General features: G+C 40.6%; 1 protein-coding gene across 1 annotated transcript in view; it reads left to right on the forward strand.

The window, feature by feature from the left end:
- Positions 1–20,596, forward strand: part of POLA1 (DNA polymerase alpha 1, catalytic subunit) — a 3,104,727-nt gene that overhangs the window by 2,358,208 nt on the left and 725,923 nt on the right. The gene's annotated exons all lie outside the window — the stretch shown is intronic.

Below are 20,596 nucleotides of genomic sequence, written 5' to 3' on the forward strand. Positions count from 1 at the left end.
CAGAGTGTCTTTAAACCAGGCTATCCACTTACCTACATTCTTCCCCAACCCACAGAACAGGGGAGAAAGGCTCTTGCATACCTTGGATGTACATAGACAATTACGCTACTACCTGGACAGAACCAAGTCCAATAGAAAAACTGACCAGCTTCTGGTAGCATATGCAACAGGAAAGGAAGGAAAACCAATTTCAAAACAGACAATCTCCAAATGGATAGGAAATTGCATTAGATTTTGTTACTCCTACCATGGAAAGAAAACTCCAGAGAACATCAGGCCTCACTCCACAAGGGCTACAGCCACTACCACAGCTTTCTTACGAGGAGTGGCTACCAAGGACATTATAGAGGCTGCTACTTGGACTTCCGTGCATACATTTGCCAAGCATTATAATTTACCTTTATACTCTAGATCCCGAGCAGGTTTTGCCACTGCTGTTTTGCAAGGGATCCTAACTACACCATAATCTCTTCTTTTTTCCTCCTCCCCTAGTTTAGCTTTGGTATTCTACCCATTTGTAAGGACTGCAGATGCATCCTTGAAGGACATAGTACAGTTTTGTACGTACCATAAATGTAGATGTCCGATAGGAATGCATCTGCAGTCAGGATTACCCACCCACCTTCCCCTCTGTGGTACTCCTAGGGTATTTGCCATCCTTCAGCTAGCTTGGGGGGGATCTATTATGGTGTATTTGTTTGCATATATGTACATACATGCTTATTTTATGTGTTTGCTCTCTACTATTTGGAAACATTGGCATTTATCCAAATTTAGCCATCCAAGAGGGCACCTGGCATCTGGGGCAAGAAACACTGAGGAAAATGGCGTCGGCTGATGCCTTTATACCCGAAAAACTGCAGTGATGACGTCGGGTGAAGTGCGACACCAGCCGAAGCCAGACCCAGACTTTGGAATCCGGCCGACCGAAGGGCTGCCTGACGACAGGACAACCCATTTGTAAGGACTGCAGATGCATTCCTATCGGACATCTACATTTATGGTAGGTACAAAACTGTACTTTTTGCTTGTTTTGATTTTGTAAGGTAGTGTTCTTTTTTTGTTTGTTTGTTTTGTAGTACTAGGTGCTTAACCTGGTTTTGGAGCCATTTGTATTGGGCGAGGTCAGATGGGTTTTTGATTTTTTGTGAGATCTTCCATGATTTGTCCCTGTGTTTCATGAGATCCTTAGTGGATCTTGTTTAGCCAGCTGGCATCTCTTGTCTAAGGGAAGCAAGATTGTTTAGTATGCTGAGGAAGGCCGAGTTAAAGACCTCAACTGCCTCATCAACGGGAAGTGATTTTAGTGCATCCCAGTTAATGCTAAGCAACCTTTGGTTAAAGCTAGATGGACAGAACTGGGATTCATCTCTGGTAACTCAGTACTGATGTTTAATTGTCTTGGAACATTCACATTGTATAAAGGCCGGTAAGTGCTTACTTATACTATTGGAGAGTGTGTAAGCAGACATGATCTTATTTGGGTCAGACACTAAAAATACAGTCTAGGATTGAGCCATTAGTATTAATTTTATTAGGTCTGGTTATGGTTTTAACTAGCTGGGTGAACTTATATAGATTGATATAGCAGTTAGAGTGGTGTAGGAATATGTCTAGCCAGTTGATATTTACTTCTCCCAGTATTTTTTATGTTGGTAGATGCCCAGGCAAGGATTTCCTCAAGAATTGGGATGCTATTGTCTGGGGGAATGTAAATGACTATCACACCAAGGTTTTTGCAGTTATTTATTTTAAGGAAAGAAACGATGTTCAGCTGTGGAGAACTGTGGGGATGGGTTTTGTATATGGGACAATAGTGAAGGACATTGGGTATATTAGAGAGATGCCTCCACCTTTCCTTCGGGGTCTGTCAGCCCTAAGACAGACACAATCTGGGGAAAGGGGGGAATTCTTTGTCCTTAATGTAGCATTTTAGCCATATTTCAGTTGCTGCAATAATATCTGGTTTGTTGTGGGCTATCCATGCATGGAAGTCAGTTATTTTATTTCTGATGCTTTGTAGGTTAATTGTAGGGAATCTTATTGATTTATGGGAGTTGGGGAGTTGCAGAGGAGATGGGACCCGGGTTGTGTCTCCGCATAGCAATAGGTTTGTTACAGGATATAGGAGAGTAGTGTATTCTAGTTTCCATTTTACTTTGATTGGATAATTTAGAGAGAAAATATTGTTGTGGTGATGGTGGGGTAGGATTTTTACTCTCGTACATAATAATATGCTTGTGTTATAAAATCTGGCTGAAATTTATGAGAAGGAAGTCGTGTGTTCAGACTGTATGAGGAGAGAGGATAATGGGCAGTGGGAGGAAGAGGTAGAAGTCATGTAGAGAGGTTAGATGTAGTAGGATATTGAAAGAGATTGATAAGGTAAGTAGAGCAGTGATATTAGAGATGGACATTGTAGTATGGGATGTGGGTGACTAAAGGAGTGAGAATTAGTGTGCAGTATTGAGATGTGGTGGTAAAGAGGTTGTACTGATGGGGTAATGAGGTGAGTTAAGATGTTGGGTATGTGTGGTTTTGGTTGGAGGTGTGGCTAATGGTGTAATGTGAGGGGAAGTGAAGAGGTGTGGCTAGTGGTGTAATGAGAGGGGAATTGGGGATAATTGGGGGGGTTGGGTAGGGGGAAGAGCTGCAGTAAGTATAAATGTAATTGATGTGTGGGTGGGTGGAATGGGGGTAGGGCAGGGGAGCGGAGTGAGCCCGAGTGCAGCGAGGGCAAATGGAGTGGGTTGAAACCAACTGCGGAGTTGCTATCTGAAAGGAAACTAAGTATTTAAAGATGGCGCCGCAGCTCAGGGAAGGAATAAGTAAACTGTCAAGAGGAAGAGGGAGGGAATAAACAGGATTGACAGGGTTGGGAAGCTTACAATAAGATTATGTTAGGAGACCAAGAGAAGGGAGAGGCCAAGAGCCAGGGCTTTGCGAAAGCTGTGAGAAAACAGGTTTGACAGGGCTCGAAGACTTACAATAGAATTATGTTAGGAGAACAAGAAAAGGGGGGGGTTGTGAACCAGTACTTGGAGAAAGCTGTGAGAAGATAAAAACAATCAACCAGCTAGCCCAGGTCAGTACCTAAAGGCGTCTGTTTATCTATGTGAACTCAAAAGCAGGTTTAGTAGAGCATCAGGGAAGTAGAATATAAAATGTAAAGCTTTGGGAAACTATATATTTGTTAGTATAAATGGGAGAATAAAATATAAGAATATAAAATGCATGTGCTATATAAGATAAATAAAATATAAGGATATAAAATAAATGCAAAGCTCTGGAAAAATGTATATATTTGTTACAATAAATGGGAGGTAAAGGTAGTGTGCACAACAGAAGAATCAGGAGTATCACAGAGAGAAGATTATAATAGACCTACACTGCGTATAGTCTGTTGATAAAAGTAAGACTTGCAGTAGCTTTTACTGGTTTATACGGGGTTCCGCTGTCCGTGTTATTGTATGCAGGCAGTTGGTTTTTTATTTGATTCTGAATTCTTTATTCAGAACAAGGAAGAAGTTCTGCTCATGGTAGGTGTGAAAAAGCTACAGTAATACACAAAGAGAACTAACGATTTTAAACAGGACCAATTTTATTTTCTTCTTTGACAGGAGAATAAGGTGGACCTCTGTGTAAACATACCCCTCCATTACATAGCTGGCTGACTGTATCACATTTTGTTGATCACTTGTATATGTATATGTATTTTATTCATCTTTGTTAATCACATAGGTAGATTTGTCCTAGGACCCCTTTTCAGCCACAACCTGGTCCCGAAGTCAAATGCATAGTAAATATAATCCTATGGTCATATACATGCAGGGTATGTGAGGATCATGAATAACATTGACAACATAGATAAGAAAACGCATTCTATAACTTGAGTATTGGCATGAATAAAAGTAATAGGTAGAAAGCATTTTTGATGGGGAGAGTAGATATACACACACACACACTTTGTGAGGGTATACACCATAACCAGACATTCTGCTAAACAGCATCAGTGCTGCAGTACAGGATCCCACCTATCTTATCCCCTGATTATATTTTAGTTCTTTCCCACCTTCTTTAGAGGCTGTTAGAGACATGGGCTCCCTGTAAACAAGGGCTTCCCGCTTAGGCACATAGGGTGGTTCTTCCTGTTTCATATAGGGGAAGACTTTCTTTACTGCTCCTTAAAGATCTTTCTCAGTGCCCTTGGATATATTTGTTGGTGAGCTGTTACTTTAAATCACTTAAGAAAAGAAGGTAGTACAGGCTATTGTCTGTTTTACAGTTGTCAAACTGATATTCTTGATGTTAGGAGACTATTTTATCCATTCTGTGGATGCCTGACTGCACTGGAAGATAAGCTGAAAGGATAGATTTCCTCCTTTGCTTAATTCCTATAAGGAGGTGCGCTGTAATAATCTTATTATTCAAACATTTGTAATTATGGTACACACCACACACAGCTGTACTGCGAGTCTCATCAGTCCCTTTCTGTCCTAGGCTCTGACTTCACTTTCACCTTAGAGGAAAATCACCCTGTAGATGACATTGATGGTAACATTGTTGCCTTTTTTTGGTGTAGATGGTTGTGTACACAAAGTTCTAAATAAATAAATTATATATATATATATATATATATATATATATGTGTGTGTGTAAATATATGTGTGTATATATATATATATATATATATATATATATATGTATATCTCCTTGGTGGTATCTTTCTGCCTGAGCACTAATTACCATATGCAAACCATGTTGACTTTATTTACCTTGAGAATCTGCTTTTATGGTAAATTTTTGAGTTTAATTGCATCTTCATGTTCATTCTTCAGTCATTTATGTGGGTGCCTATAGATAGATAGCCAGCCGCATCCATACCTATTAAGACTTTAGCCTAGAAGTATGCTAGAAGCAGCCTCAGACGAAGGGTGACTGCACTTAAAAGGAAGAATGTTTGTGTGCTTTTGGTTGCCAGCACAAAATAGGGTGGTAAAAATCAAGGCATTTCTGGAATAATGCTTAATTGCATCAGTGCATGGTAAATAAGCAACTATAGTGCATGAATAAAGCAGCCACAGATGTGCTTCCTTCATTTTCCAGATGTGTGTCCTAGCAGTGTGCTCCAGTGGTTAAATGTTTCATGCTATTTTCCATTTGCCTAAGGGCGGAGGGTTCAGTGAAGTAGCACTTGGCCATTTTATACTGCATGGGCAAATAATACCCTGTTAAAATGCACTTGATTTTTAAAGTTATGTAGTAGAATTGTAATCAGTGTTAATTAAGGTTTGCCACCTGTCCCTGTTTTAAGTGGGACAGTCCCTATTTGGGGTCTCTCATTCTGCATAAAAACATGAAAAATGGCAAATGTCCTGAGATTTTGGGGCAAAAATTATTTCTTAAATTTAATAGTTGCATAAAAAAAGTTATTTTGTACCTGAAGTGCCCAAATGTTATATGAAGCAACAAAAATAACTCATTGTACAATACTGAGTTTTTATTTTTGGCAAAATGTGAATTCCAGTCCTTTGCACCAATTTTGGGTATGGTTTCTCCTTCAAAATGTGTTAAAATAAAAAATGTCCCACTTTTGGCATTTGAAAACGTGGCAGCCATAGCATTGGTTCTGTACTTATCAACTGTTTATTTTTCCCCTCGTGTGACTGAAGTGATGTAATGAAACTGAATTTCTAAGTGTAAACTGTTTATCTACTTGTGTATCTGTGAAAGTGTTAGTTGCCACCGAGTTAAGGTATGGAAGACGAAAACATGAACTTTCACCAAACCATGACATAGGTTCATAGGTGTGTACTAGGCTAACAGGCCTGGAGCCTATATAAGCCTAGCACAAGAAAATTCCCTGGCATCATGAGAATCAGAATCACTTGGTGGTGACTTTGCAAAAATTAATTTTGACTGCAGCATAGTTTAACCGCTGTATTGCAAAAAATACTATTTTTATTAATTTATTTGCTGCTGTGTTGTACGTGTATAGTATATTGCATTTCTCTGAAGTGAAGAAACCAACAAACGTATAAACTGTACAGTGCAGTACTGTTTTGCTTCTCAAGGTTAAGGTTACTACTAATCACTCTTAAATAACCACTAATTATTTTTACATTGAGTAATTAGTAAAGTGAGGAGGCTGCCACTTTTAACTATACCAAACCCATTCCATTTTAGTTTAATATTAGCACCTTATCTCAGCCTGCAGTTCTCAAAGTTTTCAGTCATAGTAGCAGACATTGCAAACTTTAAAGTATTTAAGAACTGTTCCTGGGACTGTTTACTTTTGTCACCCCTTTGGTACTTATTTGGCTAAGTTAAGCAATTTGCAGCTATTGTATAATGTGAAACAGCTGCTAGACCCAAAGAATCTGTCCATCATTCAGCTTCTACTTTCTACAAAATGGGCTAAATGACTGTAGCTGCCGTGTCTGCTTTGGCACTGTCTTTCTGTGTTCATTGTAATGAAGAGAAGGGGAACAATATTCTGTAATTAAGGATTCCATTAAGTTGAAGAAAAGAGCAAATGGGAATGTTTGTTCTCCTAGCTAAAAAATTTGATTGTGGAGTGTGGGGGGGGGGGGGAGGTGGAGAGACAAAGTCAGGGCTGTTTGTTGAATATACTGTTAAGGACTGTTACCATCCTAATTAATCAAGTTAGAAATTGCAGCTGTAGTCTTTTCCCCAATTCTCGTTAACAATTTTCTTCTCCTTTGAGACAAAGCAAATATAAATTTTGTGTTCATTTGTCATTCGTTCCTTGACTTCAGCATCTCTGAAAATAACAATGTAGCACAAAAGACCAGTATTTACCTAGTTGTAATGTGGGTTGCCATGGTGTTTTGCAAATTATTGCAATTATGTTCACCATGCGAGTCGCCCTTGGTAACTGGCGAAAAAACTGATAATCCTGTTTTGAACAAAAGGTCAAATTGCTGAATAGAAAGTCTTGATTAACTAAAAGATGTACAAAGTGGAATTATTTCCTACCATTCAGAAAGAGTTCTTGATCGGGTTTGGGGGAGGGGGTGAATAAGTACATCTGTTGATTACTGAAGTACAAAGAAGTGAAAGGATGTTGTCTTGAGCTTTTCATGTAGTTTTAATGGTGGTTTTTTGTTAAATTTACCCATTTGAGGCATTTGAAAGAGGCAGCTGCATTTAAGCTGGAAAAGATGGCATTTTTTACAAGGATTCAGTACATGAAACCCTCTCAGCGGTGTACACAGCTTGTTTGTACCCTTAGTCCACTCATGTGGCTCTGCGCACCAGTCATATTGCCTGTGGCTTGACATGCCTTTAGCTGGTGTGTATCTGAACTTGTTTCTTTGATATGTTGCCGTACTGTTCAGTTTTAAACACGCAATATTTGTTCTTCTCTGTAATCAAGTAATTCTGTACTCTTCTTGAAGTTTCATTTATTATGCAAACCAGATTAATTTAAATTGGTCAGTAATAATAAATATCCTTTTTATATGACTAGGATGCTGCATAAGTATCTGTTTGCCTGCCTTCCGTCAATTTCTTTAAAGATATTTGTGAAGATGTTTGTTAGAAATGTGGTTTAACTCACTGATGTGACAGTGATGTCCCACTTAACATCTATAGTTACAGTGATTTGAGAAGCAGCCAAAAATGTAACAGTACATTTTTACATTTACTTCTGAGGATCGAGTCTGCTGTCCCACCTGATTAGTTATACTGCTCTTTATAAGCACAAGCCATTGTCACAGGTGCTGCCCTTTTGGAAGGGAAACTTAATTCACTTTGAATAAATGGTTTGGGAAGTACTTCAAGCCATTATATTATTGAAATGTCTAATTATGTAGTTGTGTTATTTCAGTAATGTTGGAAAGGTTTTGCCTCCTTACTCTTTTTTGTATTAGATGAATATGTACTGCATTACGTCAGTGTAAACTCGTGTTGAGTGCTGAAGGAAGACTTCATTATTACACACTGATTAGTGGATTATAAAACATCACATTATATTGAATTTGGTTTCACTGCGATGTTTAGATTTCACCTTACTTAACTTGGGTAGAGTCTGACTGGATTAGGGCAATATTGCTGTTTCAGTGAACTAGCTAACTGGTTGCTGCAAAAAATCTGTGCAATTCTGAGGATTTTTGTTTTGGTCTGGAGAAGACTTGTGTATGCTGAATCTTAATAAAACATTTAGCATTTTTTATTGCTATTAAAGTGTAAGCTAGACACATCCATAATAATTAGAGGCTTGGTGAATCATAATTAAACTGTCTAAAGCACATTGTTAAAAATCTCTGTCTCAGCTTAGTAAATAAACTTGCATCAATGAAGTATTTCTGTGTATAGTGAGGAATACATGTCTCCAATCATGGGGACTTTATTTCCACATACTCAGTGTGTAAGTATACAGTAACTCCAAGATCATATAGCCTCTTAAGAATAAACAGAAAAGTTTAAATGACAACTTACGTTTTTTGCTAGTTGTGAATCGTCTGACCTCAAACTCAACAAACTGCCTTTGACAAAGCAGGACTCATTGAAATCAGTCACTGATAGACTGCCAGTCACTGAAAGATACATCTGCATAACTCATTGCTTCTGTAAAGACTGAAATGTGATGAATAGTAATGATGTCAAAGTAGGCTAATTAATGCTGTACAAGAAGAGGATGTGATGTTTTAACAGAGTTAAATTACTGACAAATGGTTGAGTTTTTTTTTGTTGTTGTTAATGGTGGTATATTGTTTACTTCCTTCTGTTCAAAGTCCTGTCTCCCTTTCTTAATCAATTTAATGTCACCTGATTTTTTTTTTAAGATGTGATATGATAAACCCAATCACAAATTTTGGAGCCTCTAGTAATCTAGCTTTGTTAATTGCAGGTTTAGGATGAATTCCACGTGATCATTACTTTATTTTCACTAATTTATAGTCCTGTTTCCGGTACTTGTATATTGCAATGTTTGCATTATTTACCATTTATCAACTTACTGCATTATTTTTCGGCATACAGAAATTGACTTCTTTTTTTTTTAATGTCTCCAAATATTTGGGGTTTCTAATATCATGACTGGAATGGACCCCATTCCCAAGTCAAAGTATGATTAAAGTTCATGAAATTTATATTGTTTCAATCTTTGATGCCAGTCAGAAGTGCTCTTCGCAACACCCACAATGTGCCCAGTAATGACTGCTTCTGCAGGTCATACAGAGTTGCGCATATCTGTAACATATCTAAATATGATTGTAGATTCTTTTTTTATAAGACCTGTTTCTCCTGCTACTATTGGAACTGTCTGGGTATCTTTCTTCCACATAGCTCTCATTTCTGCCTGCAAATCCTGATATTTTATGACTTTGTGTCTCTCTGTACGCAAGGCACTGTAGTCACTGCGTGTAGCAAATCCAGTGATCAATGCTACTTTTGTCTTCTTTTCATGGACCACTATATCTGGTCTTCTCGCATCTGTCTTTTGAACTGTTGGTAATGGGTGATCCCATGTGATGTAGACTTCATAATTTTCTCTGATACTTTGTGGCTCATGTTTCCAGTATTTTTCATCTACTTCAATATTATAATGTTTGCACAATCCCCAGTGCAGCAGTCTTGCCACATTATTATGCCTTTCAGTATACAGTTCTTCTGCAATTAGTATGTCACAACCAGCAACAAGGTGTGAAACTGTTTCCAGTTCTGTTTTACAAAATCTACATTTGTCTGTTTCTCCCACATTTTCAATGAAATTTGTAAACCAACATGTATGTAGTCTACTATCTTGGGGCGCCAATATTAATCTTTCGTCCTTTGGTTTGCATTTGCCTCCTCTTGACCATTCCTGCATTCGATCCTAATCAACATGGTTGTTTCAGGAGTTTTCTATACTAATAATTGACCCTGTGGCTCACTTGATCTTTCATGAAAATGTAATCCATCAGTATAGTGATGGTCTATTCACACCATCAATATTATACAGTATAGGTTGTAATGCCAGTGTTCTCCCATTACATTTAATACCAGGACAGAGATGGTTTACATGTTTTATCTTAGAAATATCATCTCTTTTAAGACTTCTAAGTCTTAAGTTAGTACGTGATGAGCATTCTCCTCCTTGCACACAGTACTTACCCTGCAAGCCTTCCTAGCAGTTTATTCAATTGGGGTCCACCCTTGTTAGTGTGCTCCTCTTGACTGTCCTAGTCACGGTCCCAAAGGGAATGGTGGTAATATCACATTTAGAGTTTGCTGTTTCATATTTTTTTAAGCTTTAGTAGCTTTCTGTTACTTTTGTTGTGAATATCCTTATTTTCATCTTGATAGATTTAATTCAGACATTTAAAATTTTGAAGCTGCTTTGTGTTCTGTTCTTGTAGTAAAACTAGGTAAAGACATGGGCGTTTTTTTTGTCTTCTCTAAAAATTCAAGACCCAAATCTTACTTGTTTACTATGATTTTAAATGGATTACCTCATAAAACAATGCGATATTGTCTGCATTTTCTAAAGAAATGAGTAATTCAGGTTGTCTCTCTCATAAAAAAAAATAGTGATTGACAGTCCCTTTTTAAGAACAAAGTCTTCACTAGATGTAGTGTCATCCCTCTGATTGAAAGGAAGGCACACACGTCCATCCTTGACAGTGTGCCATGATCCTTCACAGGACACCACACCAGGTGATTTTTTTTTTTTTACCAAAATAGCCAACATCAGCATTGTATTGATGGTATCTGCAATGGTATCCAAATCCAACTTTTCCTCCTCTAGAGGTTTTTTAGAGTCTGTAGGATTCTGTAGACTTTATGCACCCATCATCTAAGAGGCTACTGTGTACTTAAGTTCAAAGGTGTATGAAAGTCACAAAATTATTTTAGTAATAGGTTCAGTAGGATCACCTTTAAGGTCTGGTCTGTCCACTTCTAAATCAGCTTCATATGGTACATCACATGAATGGATGGTATTGTCTACCTTTACCAGCCTGGAACCATTTACCAATCTGGTTACGTTAACCAAAAAAAAGATAAGCTGCTTCCGCACTGCAAACAAGTAACTTTTGTTCATCAGTCCATGCTGAGCCTTGCAAATACCATCCCACCATGTCCCCAGGAGTTATTTTATTGTTGTATTTGCCATGGCATAATCTCTGAAATGTTTTATATTATGGGTATGTATCAGAAGTGTCTAGTTAGGAGCTCCTTCAGCTAAATTGGTCCCTCATAGAACTTTACTAATTTCTCTTTGTTCCATCAGTACTAATACTTCATGAATTTCCAAGAAGTAATGTCTTCTGTTGGCAGAAGGACCATGTATGGAGAATTCCTGCTGCATACCAACTCTTTGCTGTGACTTTTCCAGAGGTGGTGATTTCTCTTAAGGAATAATCCTGTATGTAGGCAGGCCTTTCTCATGTGGAGCTATTCTTTGTTCTGATGTTCTGAGATAAAGGTACTGATGGTGAATTAATGGTTAGCAAATTATGCTGATGAATACAAAGCAGTAACCTTTCCAAAATGCTTCAGAATAGTTTAAACAGGATCTCTTCTTGTAATGATAGCAGTCTCACTAACAGTGCCCTTTGGGAGTGCAAATACCTAGAGTATAGAAATAGTAAGGCATCTGAAATTAAAGGTCTAAGAATGATAGTGGTTTAGTCGCAAGATTTCTGCATCACAGCCCCATTCTCTGTCATTTAGGCCTGACCTTTAGGCACTGTTTGTGGAGTTTCACACACATACACACACACACACACACACACACACACACACACACACACACACACACACACACACACACACATACACACGCACACAATATACAGCCATGCACACAAAGGACCATTTTAGATGCAGCATTAACAAACAAGTAAGTGATCTGAAGTGCACAGCTCATACTCGGAAACCTAACCAGCAAATAGGGGGGCAGCAGTTGTTCCCCAATGCATAATATTGAACATGCCAGTTGTAGATTATAAATTGCATTTTGCAAACTAAAATAAGCAGAATTACTCAGATCAAGGGTTAAGAGATTCTTAAAGAAAATGATAGAGTTGGAAAACAGAAGCTGCAGTGTTATACTACAGAGACTGCCCTTTTTCTTCTGTATTCTGCAGACTGCTTAGACAGGACCTGTGCTCAGTGTATGCAGCAATATCTGATCTATTTCTGGTTGAAGTCTTGCGTATAATAGGCACCTCGATATCAAGTAACCTGCTGCTTAAAATGAGAGTAAATAAAGGAGAAATTGGACATTTTCATTACTAGGTGACTACCAAAGCTTTGGAATGAATTTGCCTCTGGCAACAGTAGTAGTAGTACTAGATGCCCTCCTATTTCACTGTTGCAGTATTCATAACTAAAGGGATCTTCTGACAAGGATAGCACAATGTCTGGCCAGTATACCAAAGCCTTAAGTACTTACAGGCTCCTTACGTCCTACATATGCTCCCCGTGCAAGGCAATGGGCATAAAGATGATGTATGGATCCACACACACTGAACTGAAAAACCCCAGGAGGAACAGAATATCCCTAGGGACAGAGAAGAACACGTGCATCCTGAATGAGGAAAGGGAGTAGAGACCTTCAGCCAGTAGAACAAGAAAAAACAGGTTAGAAATGTCTCTGTGGAAAATGAATAAAGGAGGAACAGCCAAGTGCAGTCTTCCAGGTACAATGTTGTAAGGAAGTTGAAGCAGCAGGTTGAAAAATAGCCTGAGTCAAAATTTCCAGAGCAAAACTGAGGTCTCAGCAAAGCAGAATAGGCTTCCTGGGAGACCTGATATGAAGGACACCTTTAAGAAATTGCTTGACCTCAAATTTAGAGGTCAGGAGGAGGAGTCGAGGGCAGACAAGCAGAAATTGCTGACAGGTGAGTTTTAACTGAAGAATATGCAACCTAGCATGGAGCAGATCATGCAAATAAAAGAGAACCAGAGGAACCTCCACATATAAGTGACCCTGATGGTGAGAGAGAGTCACCAGGCAGAAAATCGTTTCCATTTAGACAAATATGATTTCCTCGTAGTGAGCTTCCTGGCCTCCTACAGGACCCAAAGTACATCCTCAGAAAAGAGATTCCTAAAAGGTGTCAAAACCCTATCACCTACAGCATCAGTTGAAGAGTAGGCAAGTGAGGATGGGTAAGACACACCCCATGTCTTGTGTGAGAAAGATCCACCCGGTAAGATAACTTGTGATCGTCCCTGGCCAAGTGAGAAAGAAGGGAGAAACAGTGCTGTCTGGGCAAAAAGGAAGTCAATAGCAAGATTTTGGGAGAGTCCTACCTGATCTTGTGCTCATAACAGAGGAAGGGGAGGAAAGGCATACAGAAACATCCCCTTCTAAGGGGAAGAGAGGAGGACCACTTTCCAAGACAGAGGACTTACTTTGGAACAGAATAGAGGACGTTGTCTGTTCATAGGAGAGGCATATAGATATACCTGAGGAATAACTCACCAATGGACAGTGACCCACAAACACATCTCTGTGAAGCATCCATTCGTAACTTTCTGTGCTGGACCTGCTCAAAGAATGTGCCACTAGATTGTGCTTTAAAGGAATGTAAGCAGCATGAAGAGTCGCTTGATACTGGACAACTATATCCCAGACCTGAAGAGCAAGTCTGCAAACAAGGTAGGACCTTGTTTACCCCCTCATTTGTTGACATACCACATCACTGTGGTATTGTCTGTGAAAATTTTGAGGGACCCAGGATGAAACAGGGAATGAAAAGCTTGAGCTAGAAGAGCCCTCATTTCCTTTATATTGATGTGGTCTGACCACTGATGAATAGACCAGCGACCCTGAACCTCGAGAGAGCCGAAGGATGCTCCCCATCCCCTATCTGAGGCATCTGTAAAGTGATCTTGAGTCAGGACTGGAGACTGGAAAGGAAGCCCTGAGTTGAGAGAAAGTTGATGACTCCTCCACTGAAAATCGAGCTTAAAACAAGAAAGGAAGGTGACTGGGAAGTCCAGCTGGTGGCAGTGTTGGAGCTTCACTGACTTGAGGTACCACTGTAAGCTTGCTGTTGTGGATCCTGGCCAGAGGAGAGTATAGGAATGGGTGGAAGCCATGAACCCGAGGTCTCTGAAAAAGTCTCTGACCAAGACTGTAGCCAGAGGAAGGAGAAACTGAAAAATGGCGATGAGACAGGGCCTTGTGAGCAGGCAGAAATGCCAGTGTGGGGATGGTCTAAAGCATGCAACCAAGGAAAAATTTGATCCTGAGATGTGGTTAGATCTGATTTCTGAAAGTTTAAGGTGAACTCCAGACTCTGCAAAAGGAAAATAGTAAACATCCTGAAGCAGAGCACTGGGAAAGAAGCTTGAATGAGCAGATTGTCCAGATAAGTGAAGATCTATACTTCTCTCATCCAGAAAAAGGCAATGAGAGGGACGGGGCATTTGGTGAATACCCTTGGGGTATCCTGCCATCTAAAGATAACTTCTCATAAGAATTGCTTGCTTCCTTTGTTGTAGGCATGCCCACCAGTTATAGCCATTTTGAGTGTGTACAGTTCACATGTCTCACTGTGATCAAATGAGTAAATACATAACTAGGCACAGTAATATTCCAGCTTGTTGTTAGATGCAAAACAGTTCAGTCCATTAAAACCCTAATGCGCCCAGATGTGCTGACCAATTGAAGTCACCTACTTTTTTGATTATGAAGAAACATTAGATGTTCTTCGTTCCACATTGCTGCAGTCCTAACTATTGGGTAGTCCGCTGTCCAGTCGGCCCGAATACCAGAGTATATGGCTGACGTCGGTCAGGGCGCATTAGACTGACGTCAGTACGTCAGGGTACTAATGCGCATGACCGACGTCATATCCTCAGTCTTTTTTGCCGCATGGTCCGATGCAGAAGCAGTTTTGCGAGTGCAGGTTGGCGTTCTGAAATATTTCCGAAGTCGGAGTTTCAGACCGAATCAGAGCTGGCTAAGTACCCCGTTGGGGAACATTTTTGTTTTTTCTTGCCTCAGTATTTAACCGGATGTCAGAAAAAGTGAATAACTGTATTTCTTGTGGGAAACAGATACCTCATAGGGATTACCATACCTTGTGTATACCTTGTTTAGGGCCTGAGCACGACGTTGTTGGATGCCGCTCTTGTGCTAGGTTTAACAAACGCACTATTAAGAGACGGTTAGACTGTGCCAGGTTAGTGTTTGGGAAGCGTTGCAATTATAAAATGCCGTCGGATGCTCCGGCCCGCTTCGTCCAAAAGCGCAAGGACAAAACAGCGAAGCCTAGGGTGGATGAACCGGCAGTCCCAGACGTCGGTTCTTTAGAAGGCTCAGTGGAGCCGGAGGTTTTGCCAGGAGTTTCTTTGGAGTCTCAGGCAGAGACTTTACTGTTACAGGATGTGCCTTCTCAGGAAGTAGGCCAGGCTGAGGGGCTTCTCAGGTAACTGTTCTTCCCTCTCTTCCCAAGGTAGTTAGAGCTTCTCCTTCTGTTTCCAAAACTTCTTTGAGAGGTAGGCCAAGTTCAGCTTCAGTGGGGGCTTCTCCTAGCACTTCAGGTTCTGTGCCTAAGAAACATATGCTTAAAATGGCAGAAGATTTAATTACTATGATTAGAGGCTCTATGCCCCCTCCTGATAAGAGGCCTAGGGTGGAACCTGAGTTTGAGTGTTTGGAACAGTATTCAGAGGCTTCAGAGTCTTCTGGAAGACTTGCAGGAATTTCCACCTTATTCTGATTCTGATGTGGATGATTCCACACCTACAGCTTCTCCTCCTGAGGATTTCTCATTTTCAGAGACTCTGCATTCCATGAGAGAACACTTTAAATGGGAAGGCCAAGATTATTCTGATTCCAGGAAAAGGCTTAGGAAATTCTTAATTTTACCCCAACATAGGCCCTCAGCTAGACCTCCTGTGTTGAATGTGGTGGAAGATGTTTTGCAGAGGCTTCCCTGAACCCTGACTCTTTGCCTCCTGCTCCTGTTAAACCTGATAGGTACTATAGGGTGCCCGAAGCTCATAAGTATTTGTTTAAGAGTCCTAGGGCGGACCCAGAAACTGTTTCTCAGGGGCCTAAAGGTGTTAAGGCCTCTGTGGTTAAAAATCCTGTTCCCACTGATAAAGAGGCAAGGGCTTTGGATAGGTGGGGAAAGAAAGTGTATACTTCTTCCACTCTAGCCATGAGAGCGTTGAATTGTCAGTTTCACATGTTAAAATATCAAAATTATCTCCTTTCACAATTGAAATCTAAGGTGGATGCTTTGGCGGAAGGTATTGAGTGTAAAGAGTTGTTGGATTTAGTTCATGTGTCTGAACAAGTGGGTAAGCATTCTTTGCAATGTGGTTTTGATGCTGTACAGGCCTCCTCGAGGGTGGCTGCCACTAGTTCTGTTCTTCGCAGGCATGCCTGGTTGAGGGATCAGAATTTAGCTGAGCATGTTAAGACAAGGATTTTGGATGCTCCTTTACAGTCTGATGTGTTGTTTGGTTCGCCTGTGGAAGCAGTTTTAAAGAAAATGGAGGACAAAGCTAAGTCTATGCAAACTGTTAAAGATTTTTGCAGGTGCAGCCACCAAGTTTAGTAGAAATTGGCCTGCTAAGGGGTGGACATATCCTGCTTATGATTCCCAGTCTAGGGGTAGGTCTAGACGTGGTAGGGGCAGAGCTCAAGGTTCTTTTAGGCGTAGAACAGGAGTTCACCTGCTCAGACTTCTGGTGAGGGCAGGGGTCAGTCCTTTCGTAAACAGACCCAATGACCTGCCTTTTCAGCTGCCGGTAGATTCTCGTCTGGCAGCTCCTTTGGGAGGAAGACTGTCTCTTTTCAAAGACAATTGGGATTTAATTACTCAAGACAGATGGGTGTTGGATATCATTCACCACGGTTACAGGTTTTATTTCCATACATTGCCCCTTTCAAAGGCATGCCAGACGTTCCTCCTCCACAAAGAAAAGAGGCTCACAAGCAAATTTCTCAGTTACTCCAGATGGGGCCATTCAGCCAGTCCCTGTATCAGAAAGGGGCCTAGGATTTTATTCTCGCCTGTTCCTAGTACCAAAGAAGGGGAACACGTGGAGACCAATTTTGGATTTATCTCTCCTCAACACTTATCTGGACATTCCCAAGTTCAAGATGTTGACGTTACAACAGCTTTTACCTCTGCTGGGCAAAGATCACTGGATGGTAACTTTAGATCTCAAGGAAGCTTACCTTCATGTGCCTATAAGGCTAAGTTGCAGGAAGTATCTGCGGTTTCGAGCTGGAAATTCTCATTATCAGTTCTCTGCATTGCCCTTTGGCTTATCTACTGCAGAGTATTCCCAAAGGTTCTGGCTCCAGTGATAGCTTACTTCAGGCTACAAGGAATTCAAATCTATCCTTACTTGGACGACTGCCTGATTCTGGCTCAAGAAAAGGAAGACCTTCTACAGCATCTGGAATATGTTATAGCAGTGCTAAGATGCCTAGGGTATTCTGTGAACGAAATAAAGTCCAGTCTAGTACCCTCTCAAGACATGTGCTTTCTGGGTGTGAGACTGAATACAGCAGCCCAGATGGCCTTTTTAACCCCAGACAAACAAAAGAGTCTATCACTTTACTTCCATCAACTATCTCATCAGTCCGTGCTGACTGCAAGGACAGTCCTTCAAGCATTAGGGTTCATGGCATCTTGTATTCTGGTGCTTCCCAATGCCAAACTGCATATGAGGAAGCTACAATGGTATCTCAAAATGTATGGACACAGCACTGCCAGGATTTGGACACTGTCATTCAAATAATACCTTGCCTTCAAAAGAATTTTTGTGGTGGGCTCAGGAATGTCACCTAAACAAGGGACTCTCTGTGACCCGCCAGAGGCGCAGTCAGATTTTAACGACAGATGCCTCGGACATTGCTTGGGGAGCTCATCTAAATGGAAAGTGGATACAAGACAAGTGGCCTGCCAGACTACAGCATCTACATATCAACATGAAGGAGATGTTAGCAGTCCAGTTTGCATTAATGGCTTTCAAGGAGTTACTTCTTCCAGGGCAGGTGTTGATTCTAACAGACAACACAACTGTCATGTGGTACATCAACAAACAAGGGGAACACATTCTTACCCATTGTGCAGGCAAGCAATGATTTTATGGGAGACTGCGCTCAGCTTGCAACTAACTCTTCAGGCAAGGTTTCTGCCGAGCACAGAACTCCTTAGCAGATGTGTTAAGCAGACAAATCATGGATCCCCACGAGTGGAAACTGGATCTTCATGTATTTCAAAGGTTGACAGTGTCCTGGGGAACTCCAGACATAGATCTGTTCGCTTCTCCACTAAACCACCAGCTGCCAAAGTTTTGCACAAAGAGGTTACATCACACAGCTTGGAAAGTGGATGCTCTTTCTTTCAGTTGGAAAAATCTTCATGTGTATGCGTTTCCACCTCTGCCTCTTCTTCCAAAGGTGCTTCTAAAAGTCAGACAAGACAAGCCAAGGATGATTTTAATAGCTCCAGATTGGCCTCGCAGCACTGGTACCCATTACTGAGGAGTCTAGTAAAGAAGCCTCCATGGCCTTTACCCTTGATTCCGCACCTGTTGTCTCAGAGAGAAGGCCACCTGCTCAATGTCAAGCTTCGCTCTCTTCATCTAACAGCATGGCATATTCTGTTTTGAAAGACAGCCGGTCTCAACTTCCTCAACAAGTTTTAAATGTGATTATGGAAGCTAGAAGACCTAGTACAAGGAAAGTGTATGCAGAAAAATGGAAGAGTTTTTATTTTGGAGTGCAGCAAGGAATTTGGAGATTTCTGAGCCTAATTTGAGTGTGGCTCTTCAATATCTTACTGAGTTATTGGACAAAGGTTTGTCCTTCTCTTCCATTAAGATTCATGCTGCAGCAATTTCAGCTCACTATGATTGTGACCCACCATTGTTTTCGCATCCTTTGTTCAAGCAGTTTCTTAGAGGGCAAAGAATATAAGACCCCCACGTAGAGCTCCTACTCCTGCTTGGGATCTCAATTTTGTGTTGGAAAAACTTACTCTACAACCTTTTGAGCCTGCGGCTACTGCTGAATTGAAATACTTGTCATGGAAGACTGCTTTTCTGTTGGCTATTACTTCTGCAAGAAGGGTGTCTGAGTTGCAGGCCCTTATGGCAGTAGAGCCCTTTTGATTTTCCATAAGGATAGGGTATCATTACGTACTAATCCTTCCTTTATGCCTAAGGTGGTTTCTAGTGTGGCTTTAAACCAAACTATTCATTTGCCTACTTTTTATGCAGACCCCCAAAATAAAGGGGAAAAGATTTTGCACACTTTAGATGTACACAGGCAATTGCTATTATTTAAGCAGGACTAAGGATTTTAGGCAGTCTCAGCAGTTGTTTGTTTCTTTTGCTTTGAGTTCACAGGGCAAGCCTGTGTCAAAACAGACTATTTCTAGGTGGATTGGGTTTTGCATTGCATTTTGTTATTCCCATCATGGCAAGGAGATTCCAGCTGGGATTAGGCCTCATTCCACTAGGGCTACTGCCACTTCAACAGCATTTCTAAGGGGTGGCAACTAAGGATATTTTGGAGGCAGCTACTTGGAGTTCAGTGCATACTTTCTCTAAGCATTATCACCTTCCTCTCTACTCTAAGTCTAGGGCTGGTTTTGCCACAGCTATTTTGCAAGGCATGTTGTCAGCTCCTGCTTCTTTATGATTTGCCAGCCTCCCTTACCTCTGCTTTGGGATTCTACCCAATAGTTAGGACTGCAGCAATGTGGAACGAAGAACATAGTACAGTTTTGTACCTACCATAAATGTAGATGTTCGAGGATCCACATTGCTGCAGTCCAATTTACCCTCCCTCCTTCCCTCTGTGTTTAGGGGTGGTTGTGTAGGTGAGGTTATCTGCTGATATTTTTGTATATATTTTGTATATAATGTACATATTTTTGGTGCAGGTATTTTGGGCCTTGTCTTTTTAGGGTCTTCTGACATCTGGGGCAAGAAAAGACTGAGGATATGACGTCGGTCATGCGCATTAGTACCCTGACGTACTGACGTCAGTCTAATGCGCCCTGACCGACGTCAGCCATATACTCTGGTATTCGGGCCGACTGGACAGCGGACTACCCAATAGTTAGGACTGCAGCAATGTGGATCCTCGAACATCTACATTTATGGTAGGTACAAAACTGTACTTTCCCCGATTTTGATCAGATAAATGAATACATAAATATATTTCAACATGTCATGTTCATGCTCTGCAACCTGATACACCCCCAACATGTCGAACTCAGACGTTGCTAAAGCTTATGGCAACCAGAAACTCTCTAGCTTCTCCCTTACCCACAATACACCAACCTCCTGTACCTCAGATCTCATTTGCTGCTCTACACGAAAAACCTGGTGACTGTTACTCTCGAACAGATAAGTCTTTATTTTTCTGATTTTTATCTCCCTTTTTTTTTCAAAAAAAAAAAAAAACTTTGAATTCTTAGGTTTCTTTAATTCTGTTACCTTCAGTTTCAAGTCCTGTCCCTCTTCCTTCTACACTCTGTAGCTCTTTTTTTTTTGTTTTTACCATTGCTGGTATTTTTCCTTAAGTCTGTTTTCAAAAAAAAAAATCCTTTACTTTTACTATGTTTACTAACTGGTGTTTTCCTGCTAATTCTAA

The sequence above is a fragment of the Protopterus annectens genome, chromosome 5.part0 (genome assembly GCF_019279795.1).
Source record: "Protopterus annectens isolate FY-2018-M chromosome 5.part0, PAN1.0, whole genome shotgun sequence".
In the NCBI taxonomy this organism is placed as follows: Eukaryota; Metazoa; Chordata; order Ceratodontiformes; family Protopteridae; genus Protopterus; species Protopterus annectens.